General features: G+C 42.4%; 1 protein-coding gene across 1 annotated transcript in view; it reads left to right on the top strand.

Moving 5' to 3' along the window:
- The first annotated feature begins 736 nt into the window (after positions 1-736).
- ZNF704 (zinc finger protein 704) overlaps positions 737-13,937 on the top strand; it is a 226,042-nt gene continuing 212,841 nt past the window's right edge. The window contains exon 1 of the mRNA XM_068525662.1: positions 737-785. The gene's annotated coding sequence lies outside the window, so the exon portion shown is untranslated. The remainder of the gene's footprint in view (positions 786-13,937) is intronic.

The raw sequence follows: 13,937 nt of genomic DNA, 5'->3' as shown, positions 1-13,937 counted from the left end.
TGTGTTCGAACTTAGCAAAAAGCAAACACATCATATAGTGGAGACTGTCTCTATATATTTATAACAAGAGGGCACAGATCGGGTGAACAGCGTTACGATATTCAATGCCTAGCTTTTCTTCCTAGCATAAATGAATCCGTCGTTTAACTTGTTTCAGCCAGAAGGCCAGCCTTTCAATCGCAGAGGGAAAACAGAAGTTCATGGACAGAAGAGGCAGAAAGCGAGGAAAGGACTCCGCTGGTTACCACCCAGGTGCGTTTCCACCTGAGCTCACAGGCCGCTTCTTAGAGCCCGGTGCTCAATTGTTCACCCTGGAGGCTTGAGCAAGGTCGTGGCGGGTACACACATAATTTGCCACATTGCCTCCCCGTGATCATTTGGAAGCGAGAGGGGCTGTCTCTAATGACAGGTCACGAACATTCTCCAGGCGGTTCCTTTATGCCTGCCTCGTCGGGCTGGGCGCTGGCAGCCCTGCCATTCAGGCGCTTGTTTTTGTTATGGAACAAAAGCCTCACTCCCAGCTGTGGCGCCAAAATCTAGCTCACACTGTACGTGTAACTGACAGCTCGGCAGCCGGCGGAGGGGAGGCCGGGCTGGGCTCCTCCAATCGAGGCGCCCCTGCCTGCAACCCCGCGTGTTTACAGGCAGCCGTTGCCGGGGAGGGAGCCCGGGGAAAACCAGGACGTGGAGTAGCTCGGAGTGGGCGGGCGCCCCAGAAGAAAAGTGAAAGTGTGCGGCCAGCGACTCGCGAGGAAGCCACGTTGTCACCCCGGGCCCGCGGCAAGGTGCTGTGAGTGTATTTGGTTAACGCCTGCAAGCAATTTCCCTGGCAAATCCTTCTAACTCCGTGTGCACAGTCTCTGTGATTATAGGGCAATAGAGTAGCAGAATGTGTCCTCTTCACTGGGGCGGGGGAGGGGAGGGGAGGGGGAAGGAAGGGACTGATAGATACCCAATTAAGACTTCCATACCCCATCAGGTGCTCTGCAGTGACACAGGTGAGAGCAACTGAAGGAGTTGATGGCTTATAGGTTTGAGATGTTGATTGCTTCCTGCAACCCTTCAAAGCAGAATGTCATTGCCATCATCATGATGATGCTTATTAAACATTAAATCGTGTTTGCCGCTGTGTGCTCAAGCCACAAGTTCTTTTTACTTACATGGTTCAATAACTTGTCTGAGCCTTGAGTAGTGAATAGAGTAACATAGCAAAGAAAGTTCCCGGAGAGTGCTTTGCAAAATGAATATGCAAGATCTGTATCTGTTACACAGCAGGCAAAATAAAACAGATTCATGCCTACTCAGTGGACACCAGGAGACTGAAAAGCATTTAGCTTTGGGGGCAATTAAATGATTGTGAGTTTGGAGTTTCTGGGTTGGAGGCAGTAGAGCTCAGAGGCTGAACGGTAGCTCTGGAGTCTGCCCACCCAAGGGCCGTTGCTGCTTCTGCACCTGCTGGTTGTGTGATTTTGGACAAGACTTCACCTCCATTTTCTTATCAATAAAGTGAAGATAATACATCCAGACTTGCTGGGAAGGTTTAACAGAATAATTTATGTAACGTGGCTGGCACTTAGAAAGCACACAAAAAATGAATGTGGTTATTTGATGCCAATGTATAATGGAGACTTTTCCACAGATAATGGTGTGATGATAGGCACATTCTTCCTCATGAAGAGAAAAGCATTTAGGACAGTATACCTGGCACATATGAGCACCCAGTTATTGTTGGTGCTGCTGCTGCTGAAATCAGACAGATCCTGGCTCTGCCTGGCTCTGCCAGTGCCTTAATTTTCTCATCTGTAATGTGGCTGTGATAATAGTACCTATCTCATAGGACTACTGAGAGGATCAAATGAGATAGCTCATGAAACTGGCACCTGGCAACACTCAGTAAGTGTCAGCTATTATTATTATTACCTTCAGCATCTGATGGATGATCATTCTAGAAATTATGCCTTGGTGGTAGACTATATTTTCCTTGTAGTATGATTTAAGGACAGGAGGAGAATGAAGTTTTCCTCAGGAACATGTCCCATCATGTCTGTGCCCCTCTTCCCTTTAGATCTGGGTCCTCTCTTTTTCTCTAGGTTCCTACTGCCCTTTCGATGCTCCAGCTGCCCAGGACTCTGCATTCTGACATCAACCAGACCTTTCCTCTCTGTAGCACTTCTTTTTTAAATGCTTATTTTGAGATCATTGTAGATTCACATGCAGTTATAAGAAATCACACAGAAAGATCCTGTGTACCCTTCACCCAGTTTCCCCCGATGGTAGTATCTAGTACAATAGTATAATATCACAACCAGGATATCATCATTGATACAATCCACCTTATTCAGATCTTACCAGTTTTACATGCAGTTGTGTGTGTGTGTGTGTGTGTATGTGTAGTTAGTTCTATGCAATTCTGTCATATGTGTAGATTTGCGTGATCACCACAACAGTCGAGATTCAGAACAATTCTGTCACAAGGGTCCCTTGTCTGCCACTCTTTTTACCCTAGACCTTCTCTGATCCCACCTCCCCACCATTTTCACAAAACTTTTCTCTCCTGAGGTCAAAGACCTGCTAAGAGTGTGTGTAACCCATCACAGATAAGTTCTGGCTAGGGGATTATTGCGTGATAACTGTTGAATGGAACACACCCCCGAGATCATTGTATTCTCAGAGAGAGCTTCAATAATTTTGCTCTGAGCAGTAGGAGAATATCAAGGGAGAAAGTAGAAGGAAAATGGGGCTCAGAATTATCACTCAACTTTTAATGTGCATGAAAAAGGTTGGGGTGGGGAAGAAACATAGAAGCCTCTTGTAGGACCAGAAGTGTACCAGGATGATCCATCTAAGTGGAAGTTAACACACACACACACACACACACACACATACACACATACACACACATACACACATACACACACACATACACACACACATACACACATACACACACACACACATACACACACACACACACACACATACACACTGTCTTAGTCTGTTTGGGTTTCTACAGCAAAGTACCATAGATTGGCTGGCTTACAAATGGCAAACATTTGCTTTTCACGGTTCTGCAGGTTGGAAAGTGCAAGATCATGACATCGGCAAATTCAGTGTCTGTTGAGGACCCACTTCCTCATTGACAGAGGGCTTCTCATTGCAACCTCACATAGTAGGAAGGGTGAAGGAGCTCTCTCAGGCCTCTTTTATTAGGGTACTAATCCCATTCATGAGGATTCTGCCCTCATGACCTATTCACCTCCCAAAGCCCCCACCTCCTAATACCATCCCCTTGGGGGTTAGGTTTCTACATATAAACGTTGGGAAGGACATGAACATTCAGACCGTAGCATACATCTTTAAAATGAGGTGCCTTTCAGAAACTTCTCCCCTTCACCACCATCCCCATTACCTATTGGAATAAATAAGAAGTCTCTTTGCTGCAGCCCAAGAACTGAATCTCTTTCCTGTTCCCTCTGAATAGCACAGGTCAGAAGTTAAACAACCAGTCAATGCCTAGAATTGCAATCTCCACCGCAGAGCCCTGTTTGATTGTCTGTGGCCAACCACAGCCTTTAAGTGCTGGTGACCCTGACATATTCTACAAGGCACAGAAAGCACTGGCTTAAATCCTGACAGGGTGTGAGGGTGAAAAGCATTCCCTTTACAAATTTTGACATAATTAGAATGCATAATGTTCCACAAGTTATTTTTTTGTCCCACAGACTTTTTTCAGAATCTGGCTGCAGCACAAAACCCGGAGAGTGAGAAGTGGAGGCCTTGGGCTTCGTATCACAAAGATGCCCTTCTATCGAGGAGCAGAGCCCAGGCACAAATCCTCCTGGCTTTCTGTGATGCTATTGGCAATTGCAGAAAGGGTAGTGGGGTTGGGAGAGACAGGTGAGAAGGAGGGACACCGCTGGAGGGGATGTTTGGCGCAGATGTCTCTTATGTTTTTTTTTTTTCTTTAATTAATTAATTAATTTTAATTTTTTTGGCGGTGTTAGGTCTTCGTTTCTGTGCGAGGGCTTTCTCTAGTTGTGGCGAGCGGGGGCCACTCTTCATCGCGGTGCGCGGGCCTCTCACTATCGTGGCCTCTCTTGTTGCGGAGCACAGGCTCCAGACGCGCAGGCTCAGTAGTTGTGGCTCACGGGCCTAGTTGCTCCGCGGCATGTGGGATCTTCCCAGACCAGGGCTCGAACCCGTATCCCCTGCATTGGCAGGCAGATTCTCAACCACTGCGCCACCAGGGAAGCCCCATCTCTTATGTTCTGAAACTGTGGTACCTGAATCAGCAGCACCAGCAGCAGCCGGTGACTTGTTTGTGGTGCTATTTCCAGCCCCACCCCCATCTGCGGAATCAGAGACTTTGAGGCTGTGTGCCATTAACCTGTGGGTTTTTTTTTCCTTTCTTTAAAATTTTATTTTAAAGAAAACTCAAGCATTAAATCACAGTTCATACTTTATATGGAGATTCAAAGAAATACAAAGTTCCAAGTATAATTAAGTACTGGTTTTACTAATCTCAACGCCTACTTATTACTAACCCATTATGTTTGTTTGAACCTGTGTTTCAATAAATGCTCCGGGTGATTCTGAGGCACGGTTGAAGTTTGAGAACCACTGAAGCTTACCACAGAATGATGCAAAGATCAGTTTGTCGGCTCACTAGACTGGATAATCGTTCTTCTAGGGATGGAGATGGAAGAGTCGAGAGTGACTTTAAATTCAGGAAAGACATGTTTGAGCATCTACAAATGCTAGGTGCTATTCTAGCAAGATTGATGATGTCTTAACCTCACAGAGCTTATCTTCTAGCTGCTGGTAATAAGTGCTCTAAAGAAAAAAACAGCATAAGATTTGGAGGGCGGTTTTAGCAGGGGGGTGAGGAAAGGCCTCTTTAAGGACGTGACATTTGAGCAGACGCCTGAGTGGAGTGCAGGAGCCAGCAGCCATGCTAAGGTCTGAGGGAAGGGTACTCTGGCAGAAGGGACTAGAAGAGTGGACAGCCTGACATGAACATGAGTCTGGTGTGATCAGGAAAGACTGAGAAGGCTGTGTGGACAGAGGGGAAGGAGAGGAGAGCAGGTGAGTGAGAGGTGGGATTGTACAGGGTGTTCTAGGCCTTTCAAGGATGTTTCTATTTCTTCTGAGTCTGATGGGGAATTACTGGAGGTTCTTGGATAGGAGAGAGGCGTACTTTGTTTTCTGTACTTAAGACCATTTGGCTGCTATGTGAAAGTTTGCCTGTAGGAAGACAAAAGTGAAAGCAGTAAGACTAGTTAGGAGGCTAGCACGGTAGTCCAACTTTGAGATGAGGATCAATACGGTAGCAGTGGAGGTGGTGGAATTGGTCGGATTTAAGGTGTATTTTGAAGATAAAGCTGGGATGTAGGAGAAAGTGGTCTATGGAGGAACCCATTCCCTCACCTGGGTACACATTAGGGTGCCCTTAGCCACACTGGGCGGAGAAAAGAGATTGTCAAATGTTTCCAAATATGAGTATTCACATTCCTCTGTGGCACTGAAATCATGGTTCCCGGATTGAGAAGAGGAGAGGATGTGGCAATGGAGGGGTTCCTCCGCAGACCATCTAACACGTCTTGATCTCCCCACTCTGGACCGTTGGTCCTTGTGTGAAGTGAGTGTAGTGCTGCTGCCACCGCTGAAGGCTTCCACCAGGCAGCTGAGCCACAAGCCTGCACAAGAAGAGTTGTGCTCAAAAGTAACACGACATGGACTTTGGAGTGGAAACATCAAAAAGAACTGTTATTTTAATGAGATGTGTCCTGGCATTGCCATACATGTACTCCCATCCCCTGGGTGGAGTTCCTGAATTTTCTGTGCTGCCCCTGTGCCTCTGCCTCCATGCTGCCTCTCCCTGGAATGTCCTTCCTGCCACTTCATCATCTGGTGGATTCCCCACTCACCTTGTAACACCTTGGCTCCGGTAGGACCTCATTCCACAAGCCTTCTCTGACCTACCCTGCCTAGACTGGCTTCCTCCTTCTCCATCATCCCCAAATACCCTTGTAGACCATGCTTATGTCTTTACCAGAGGCACTGTAATAATGTGATCCCGTGGCTGTGTCCTCCGTTAAACTGGGAGCTCCTGAGTACAGTAACTGGGTAATGGTCTGGGCATCTCAGTGTCCAGCAAAGACCTTGGCACACACAGGAGACACTCAATAACCTTTTTTAAAGAATTGGCCTTCATGGCTGCATTTGGTTCGATTTGGTTTCATATTTTCAAATCTTGGTCTCATGTGTAATCCATGGAAGGAGACAGAACGTGTACTATTGTGGTGTCATTTGAAATGTGTGGGTATATGGTGTCAGGCAGGGTTCTTAGCCTCCAAATGTGACATATCCCCTGCCATCTAAACTGAACCTGAAATTACTCCATTAAAAGTCACCCTTTAATTTAAACTCCACTGGCTAATCTATAAATACCCCTCGAGAGCATAAACTTCCAAGTTCAGTGCTTCTTAACTAAACGTGCTGACAAACTACCTGGGGATCTTGTTAAAACCCAGATTTTGATTCTAGGGGTGGGAAGGCTAAGATTCTGCATTTCAAATTAGATGCTTGTCTGCAGATGGCACCTTGGTGGCCATGGTCTAGGCAGTGGTTCTCAAACCTTAGAGTGTATCAAAATCACCTGGAGGGCTTCTTAAACCCTGCCCCCAGATTTTCTGATTCATTAGGTCTAGGGCATAGCTTAAGATTTTGCATCTAAGAGGTTTCCGGGTAATGCTGCTGGTCAATGGAGAACCACAGCACATGTCAAATGTGTTTGCCTTCTTCACTCTTACACCAGCTCTGGGAGAAACTGGAGAACTTCCCACAGTTCAGCAGTGGAGACACCATTTGTGGGAGCCAGTTTCAGCTGCTCCTTCCTCATGCCATGACTTGACCCTGACCTGTATCTGCTATTTCTCCCATTCTCCTGAGGGACCAGTGCTGATTTCCACCGCTCTTTGGAAACCTACCAGCACAGAGAAAATAGAAGCCCTTGGGTTTGAACTAAATCAAATTCTTATCTGGCCTCCTACCTACAAAAATATCTGCAATCTACATCATTCTTGAGGTTCTTTCTCTCCTATGAGACAAATAAGTAACCCTCTACCAATGCAGTCAATTTATCCACTGGGCTCTTAGGGTCTTTTGTCTTCAGTTACTCCTTCCTATTTCTTTTCTATTTTATTTTAATCATATCCAAGTCTTTCTCATCTTCAAAAAATCCTCTTTATCCTATCTCCTTCCCTCCTTCCTTTAAGAGTTAAATTTCTAGAAAACAATAAAAACCTGAAACATACACTAATTACTTCCTTAATTCTCAGCCATTTTTAAAATCCACTGCAATCTGGCTTTCATTTTTAGGAGTCCCCTGAAAAATGCTCTTGTTAATATCACCAACTTGTTACCAAACTCAATTGGCAATTTTCAGTCCTCATCTGCCATCTCAAAACATGTTCAATTACATTAGCAAACATCTATGTATGCTAATGAGTCCTGTACCAGGCAGGAAAAGAGAAAACACTCTAAATTTTAATATATAAGGAATTTCATCCCCCCAGGTGATGGAAGAGCTGAGAAAACAAACAAGAGTTGTTGAGACAACCCAGAAATTAGTGACTGGAAGCTGCTACCCACTAGGCTGGAGGGATGACAGGAAGAGGTGGGGCCATCATGCTGTGGCCAATGGTTCTAGTGATGTGGTGAAAACTGGAGCCACACGTCTCTGTGGGGCAACTGGAGCCTTGGAGGAGACGAGCCCAGCGGGAGGACACCCCTAGAGCAGAGACAGGGGAGGCATTTCCTGGCTTCTGCCTTCTTCTCTCTAATCTCCCCTCAATGCCTCTCTTTGGCTAAAGCCAGTCAGCAGCCCCTGCAAAGAGTGTCTGAGAGAAACAGCTTGCAGAGATTGACAACCTACAATAAAGAGCAACTTGGGGGAAGAGTGAGGAATGGATCCAACGGCAAATTGGCCAAGGACCAGCACAGCTCCTAAGTCAATATACCCCAAAAATGATCACACAACTTGCCCTGGATGCCCATGAGCACCTCAAACTCAACATTTCCCCAAATGGCACAATCTTCCCCACTAAGCCTGCTTCCCTCTGCTCCCCTACCCCCTGTGACTCTCGCTAGGCTCAACCTAGTCCCATGAGTTGGAAACAAACAATTTTTCTTTGTTCCTTCTTCTCTCGTGTTGCCCAATCCTATTGGTCAAGAGGTTTTGTTGATTTCTGTTTTGTATATTTCTTAAAGCTACCCTCTCCTCACTTTACCCTCTGTTGCAGCTTTAGTTCAAACTCTTTGTTTCTCACTGGACTAAGGCAGAACTCCCTGCCTCTACGACCATTCCCTTCCAGTTTATGTTCTGGGCTGCTACCAGAATATCCTTCCCAACATGCACATTGAACCGCATTCCTCCTCTGCTCAAAAATTCTTCAGTGTCCCCAACAAGCTCCCAAGTCCTCCTAGAACAGGTAGGTTCTGAATCTCCCACAGGCCCAAGCACAAGATAGCTCTCAATTCCTAACATGGAATTCTCCTTCTCCAAGGAAAGAGAAGAAACTGGAGAACAGGAAGTGGAAGAAACCATAAGTGTGTTGTACCCACCCTTCCCAGTGTCACAGGACAAACCTGGAAATGGGGCTCACTTCATGGGCTTGCCAACTGTCACCCAGGGCCCCATGCTTAGAAGATCCCACGTTTGGTTTACTGCTCTGCTGTCTGTCTTGAAATTTATGGTCATTTTGAGCAAGGAACCCTGCATATTTATCTTTCACTGGGCTCCGCAAATTATGTAGCTAATCCTGGCCAGGAATATCTATAGTCCTAGGTAACACAAGCTGAATGCTCTTCTAAAAGGTGATGGCTCATATACTCAGGGTGATATCTGATTTTAGATTCTAGCAGATAGGGAATGAGTGATGATTTGCAAGGTATTAAAAGGAATACAGAGGTCATTGAGAACAAGAAATTGAACATGAAGTGAGAATGGGAGAGAGGTATTTAAAGCTAACAAGAAAACAGTGTCACTAACAGTAGAATAATATAGAAGTAGTGGAAAAAAAAAAAAAACCTCATGAAACAACTTGGGTGAAATGACTATGGCATCATGACTGAAACTCTGTATTTAAAACCCATAGGGAAAGATTTTAAAACTAGTAAAGATCATTATTTTTATATCCAAGGTCCCAACTAGCAGTTTTTTCTTTTCAGTGAGAATTGAATAAGGGAAATTAGCCCTAATTTTCTGAAGGACACACTTAGGCTAAATAGAAGAAAAGCTTTGATGTGTGGATTTTTATATATAACATAGTAAATTACCAAAGATCCAAGACTATTCTCATATTTTTTGCGGCTCACCCTTCTTGTCCCTGCCTCTTTTTTCTCCTTCCTTTTCTGTTTCTCTTCATTTTTCTTCTCTTCCCTTCCCTTAACTTCTGGAAAGGAGCAAGAGACAACAGTATTTATTACCAGGTTTTGTTTGAAATTTCAGTTTAGGCCAAAGGTCTTGGAATCAGCTTTGTCTGTCATGTGGAAGTAACATATCAAGTGGCAGTACTGGCTGTGACTAAGTAAACAGATGAAGTTACTGGGGGCATGCGGATAGTGGGGTTTATGTATAGAAGGTGGTGGGACAAGCAGTTTTGCCATCGCTTTTAAAGAAATGACAGAAAAACTTGCAAGTTATCTCTGTATCCCTAATGAAAGAAATTGAAGATGATAAAGGCTGATACTCCCCACCCCCTGCCCTCCTTCACTCCAGGCATGTGGGCCAGATGGACAGTCTTTATATCTACACTGGTTTAGGGAAAATTCTAGACCTAGTATTGAGGGTATAGAGCACCTAGGAAGTTTTAGACAGTTTGCAAAATTCTGTCTCTCTTTTTTTTTTTCATATTAACAGGCATGATGTTACATGCCAACAACAAAAAGAAATTTACAACTAGCTTTTAAGAAATCCCAGGGGCATTTATATCAGCATGTGATAATGTCTCATTATATTTTATGGCTTTCAAGACTCTTATAATAGGTTACTGGGGTTAATTCAGGTACTTCTTTCCTTGGAATAGCTTGAGAATAAAATAACAAACATAGGAACTAAAATGGTGTAGGTAAAAATAATTCTGGAAGCAGAGGGGATACATTAGGTGCTTTTGATATCTCACCACCCTTCAACCTGAAAATAGCCTAATTGGAAGCCTGATGAAGGTAATAAATGAGAATTGTTAAATATAAGCTAATAATTCAAAAACATTAGGTTTTTAAAATTAGGTAAGTAGATGAGAAAACAGTTTGGATTTTAGACTTGCAGCAAAGCTTCACGAGTGTAATTTGTTTCCTTAATTAGCTCAGTCAGATTCACCTAAAAATGGATCTGGAAAGTAGAAAATGACCCTTGAAAGGTCTGAGCCTGCACTATCCAATCCCATAGCCACTAGCTACATGTGGCTATTTAAACTTAATGAAAATTAAATGCAATTTAAAATTTAGTTCTTCATTTGTACTAGCCACATTTCAAGTGCTCCATAGCTACATGTGGCTAGTGGCTACCATATTGGACAGTACAGATATAGACCAATTCCGTTTTTACAGAATGTGCTAGCAGATGAACCATTTGTATGCTCACATTTCTATTAATGTTAAATACTTTAAAGAGGTTAAGTTTAGTATTTTAAAAAACATTACTTATTAGAGATATTATTGTTTGGATGATCATTATTTAAACTTAAAAATATTCCTATTAAAATGAAGGATTAACCAAGAGTTATTAACTAAAATACAGACAGGAAGGCATGTAATCAATGCTAAGTAAATGAGAATCAAATCTGAAAACTTAATTTTAAGAATAAGCAATTAGCACATTCTGTAGTATAAGGAAATCAGTATGTTGGATAACATTTAAACAAAATTGAAATGAAGCCTTGCAGCAAAAATGAATAAATAAATAAATAAAAAGAATGGAAGGAAAATGACAAAGGATGAAGTCTAGCAGAAGTTATTAGTACAAACCTCAGGGGAAAACAGTGATAGGAATTTGTAAATAAAATCAGCAAAGAAGGAAGAAGAAAGGCCCATAGATACATCTAAAGCTTTGGGGAAGAAAACGTTAAGAAATTTAAAGAGAAAGAGAAAAGCTAGGGAAGTATCTGCAAAAACTATGACAAGAGGACTTTTAATGTGGAGCACTTCTACCAGTGGAGAGGAAAACCCAGACTCTTGTAGGAATATGGGCAAAGGATAAGAAAAAAATTTGCAGAAGGGGAAATAAAACTTGAACACATGGGGAAATACTTTGTTAATGATCAAAGGAAGAAATTAAAACAAAATGAGATTTGATGGAACATTTATCAAAGTAGCAAAGAGAGGGAAAGATGGAAAGAATGAGATATGATATGATCAAAGCAAAGGAGAGTGCAGAAAATCGGCCACTTTCCCATGGTTGTCAGAATGTCAATTGCGGTAACTCCTTTGGAAAGCCATCTAGTGAAATGTATCAAGAAAATGTGCACACCCTGGGACCACTGATTCCACTTCTGGCTCTGATCCTAAGGAAGGAATCCAGAAGATGTATAATGTTTTCTGTACAAAAGTTGGCAGTGCCCTGTTGAAAATAGCAAGACATGGTGAAATCATAGCACAACAGCTGGACAGAATATTCTGTAGTAAAAATTATGCTATGAAGAGTTTTTACTCTTTATTTTAAAGTGACCTATATAATATTTGAACACAAATTCAAGTTTATTAAAAAGCCAACAATACAGTAAGTAGGAGGCCTCCTTTACCTCTTCCCTCAATCCCGTTCACCTCTCCCAGGGTTGGGAGGTAACTTTCAGTCACTTTCCCATCTATCTATCCATTTTGCCATCTGAAATCACACTATGTAGAGTGTACATTATACCTTGTGGGATTTTGCTTTAAACACAAATGAGATCATGTATAAATATAATTTTACATCTTGCCTTTTCCATTTAAAACTTTGAGCCTCTTCCTTTATAGTACAGAGAGACTTCCCTCCCTTTTTTTAGCTGCTGCATAGTGGTTCCCTTGTTGTCAAAGTCTTCTTTTTAAACCATTCTCCTCTTGATGAATATTTACGCTGCTCTCAATATTCTGCTATTAAAACCAGTGCCGTAACAAGGACCCTCTCTGTGCTCCTTTGTGCTCATGTACCAATATTTCTCTAGGGTCCACAGCTAGAAGTGAAATCACTGGTTTCCAATGGTAAGTGCATTTTAGAATTACGGTAAATACTGTAACAGTATCCATGAGGCCCCATTTCTCCATACTGTCAGTCACACTGAATATTATCAAAGCTTTAACATTTCTGCCAGTCTGATAGGTGAATATTATACTTAATTGTTTTAATAAAACTGAATTATTTGTACTTGGCTGTATATTAATCCTTGATTTTATGTTGAAAACCAACCAACTTTTGCCTTTTAAAACTCTTTAATGGTACTTTTGCCATAAAGTTGAAAGGTTTTTTTTTTTTTCTGGTCAAATTTATCAGCCTTTTGCTATGGATCTGACTTGACATCCTGCTTATAATGGTTGTCATTCCCAAGGGTTTATAAAAATATTCATGCACATTTTCTTGTAATATTTTCACAATTTATTTTTTCCTACTAGCTCACAATCCATCTACAAGTTATATTGCCATATGTGAGCAAAAGCTTAAATTATAAAACCAGGTGGGAAAACAAAACAAAAAAAAACATGCATAGAAAATTAAAAAAAAAATACCAAAACAATATCAGTAGTTGTCTTTTGGTAGGGAGATTAGATTAGATGTGGTTTTTTCCCTTTGACTCATTTTTACATTTCAGATTTTAGATAATATTGGTTATGTTTATAAGACATGTTGGCCTTTTATGTTCTTTTTCTGCCCAGGACGGTAACCATCCTTCTTCCCTTTAACCATGTGGTTTGGTGAAGGCTGCCAATCACAGCACTCCACCCTTGGCCACAGACACGGGCTCATAACCCAGAGGGCCATCCAGGGTCCTTTGCAGGGATTTCCTTAACTACTGCAGGCAGCAAAGAACTCCTCTGTGCCTGGTCACAAGGCTGATAGGTGTATGGCCAGAGCTGCCTATGACCTGGGTCTAGCTGACCAGATAACAAACACAGACACACACACACACACACACACACAGAAAGATAGAGGACCACACATCACATAAGACCTGAATCTAATTTTCCCCAAACTGAGGCCTGTCTGTGGTTGAGTTACCCAAACTGATAAATCCCTTCCCTCCTTTTTTATTTTGGGCGAGTGGGGATTTCAGTTACTTGTACCAGAAGGATCTTAGACGAAAAAAAGGCCTGTCTGTGGCCTGTCTGTGGTTGAGTTACCCAAACTGATAAATCCCTTCCCTCCTTTTTTATTTTGGGCGAGTGGGGATTTCAGTTACTTGTACCAGAAGGATCTTAGACGAAAAAAAGTGATAGGAAAAGAAAGATGAGAGCAAAACCTCAAAGGTATGAAAATACCATTAGTAGGAAGTAAATATACATCTTGGGTGGAGGCAATCCTCAGTTTGTAGAAAGAGATGTTAATACAAATAATACAAATTAGCAACTACTTGGTTTGTAGTCATTAGGGCAACTTATCACCAAAGAGATAACTAGTAAAATAAGATGGTAGCAAGTGTTTGCACAGTTTCATAATTTTGCATTCCCAGCAAAGCAGCGAGGGCCAATGAAATTAAGGGTGAGGTTGATAGGAACAGAGATGGCAGTCCTAAGATACAGCATGTCACATTGGGTTAGAGGAGATGTCTATATGAGATCCTACACACATTTGTAGGTATACATGTTAGACTCCATTCATGGATTTTAATAATGGGCACTTGGCTTAATCTCAAATTTAAATCATACTTCGGGTCCATATCTTACATCATGGATCTCAAAAGTTG

This window comes from Eschrichtius robustus, chromosome 17 (genome assembly GCF_028021215.1).
Source record: "Eschrichtius robustus isolate mEscRob2 chromosome 17, mEscRob2.pri, whole genome shotgun sequence".
NCBI lineage: Eukaryota > Metazoa > Chordata > Mammalia > Artiodactyla > Eschrichtiidae > Eschrichtius > Eschrichtius robustus.
Note: the sequence above shows the minus strand (reverse complement) of the source record. Positions and strands in the feature narration are given on the sequence as shown.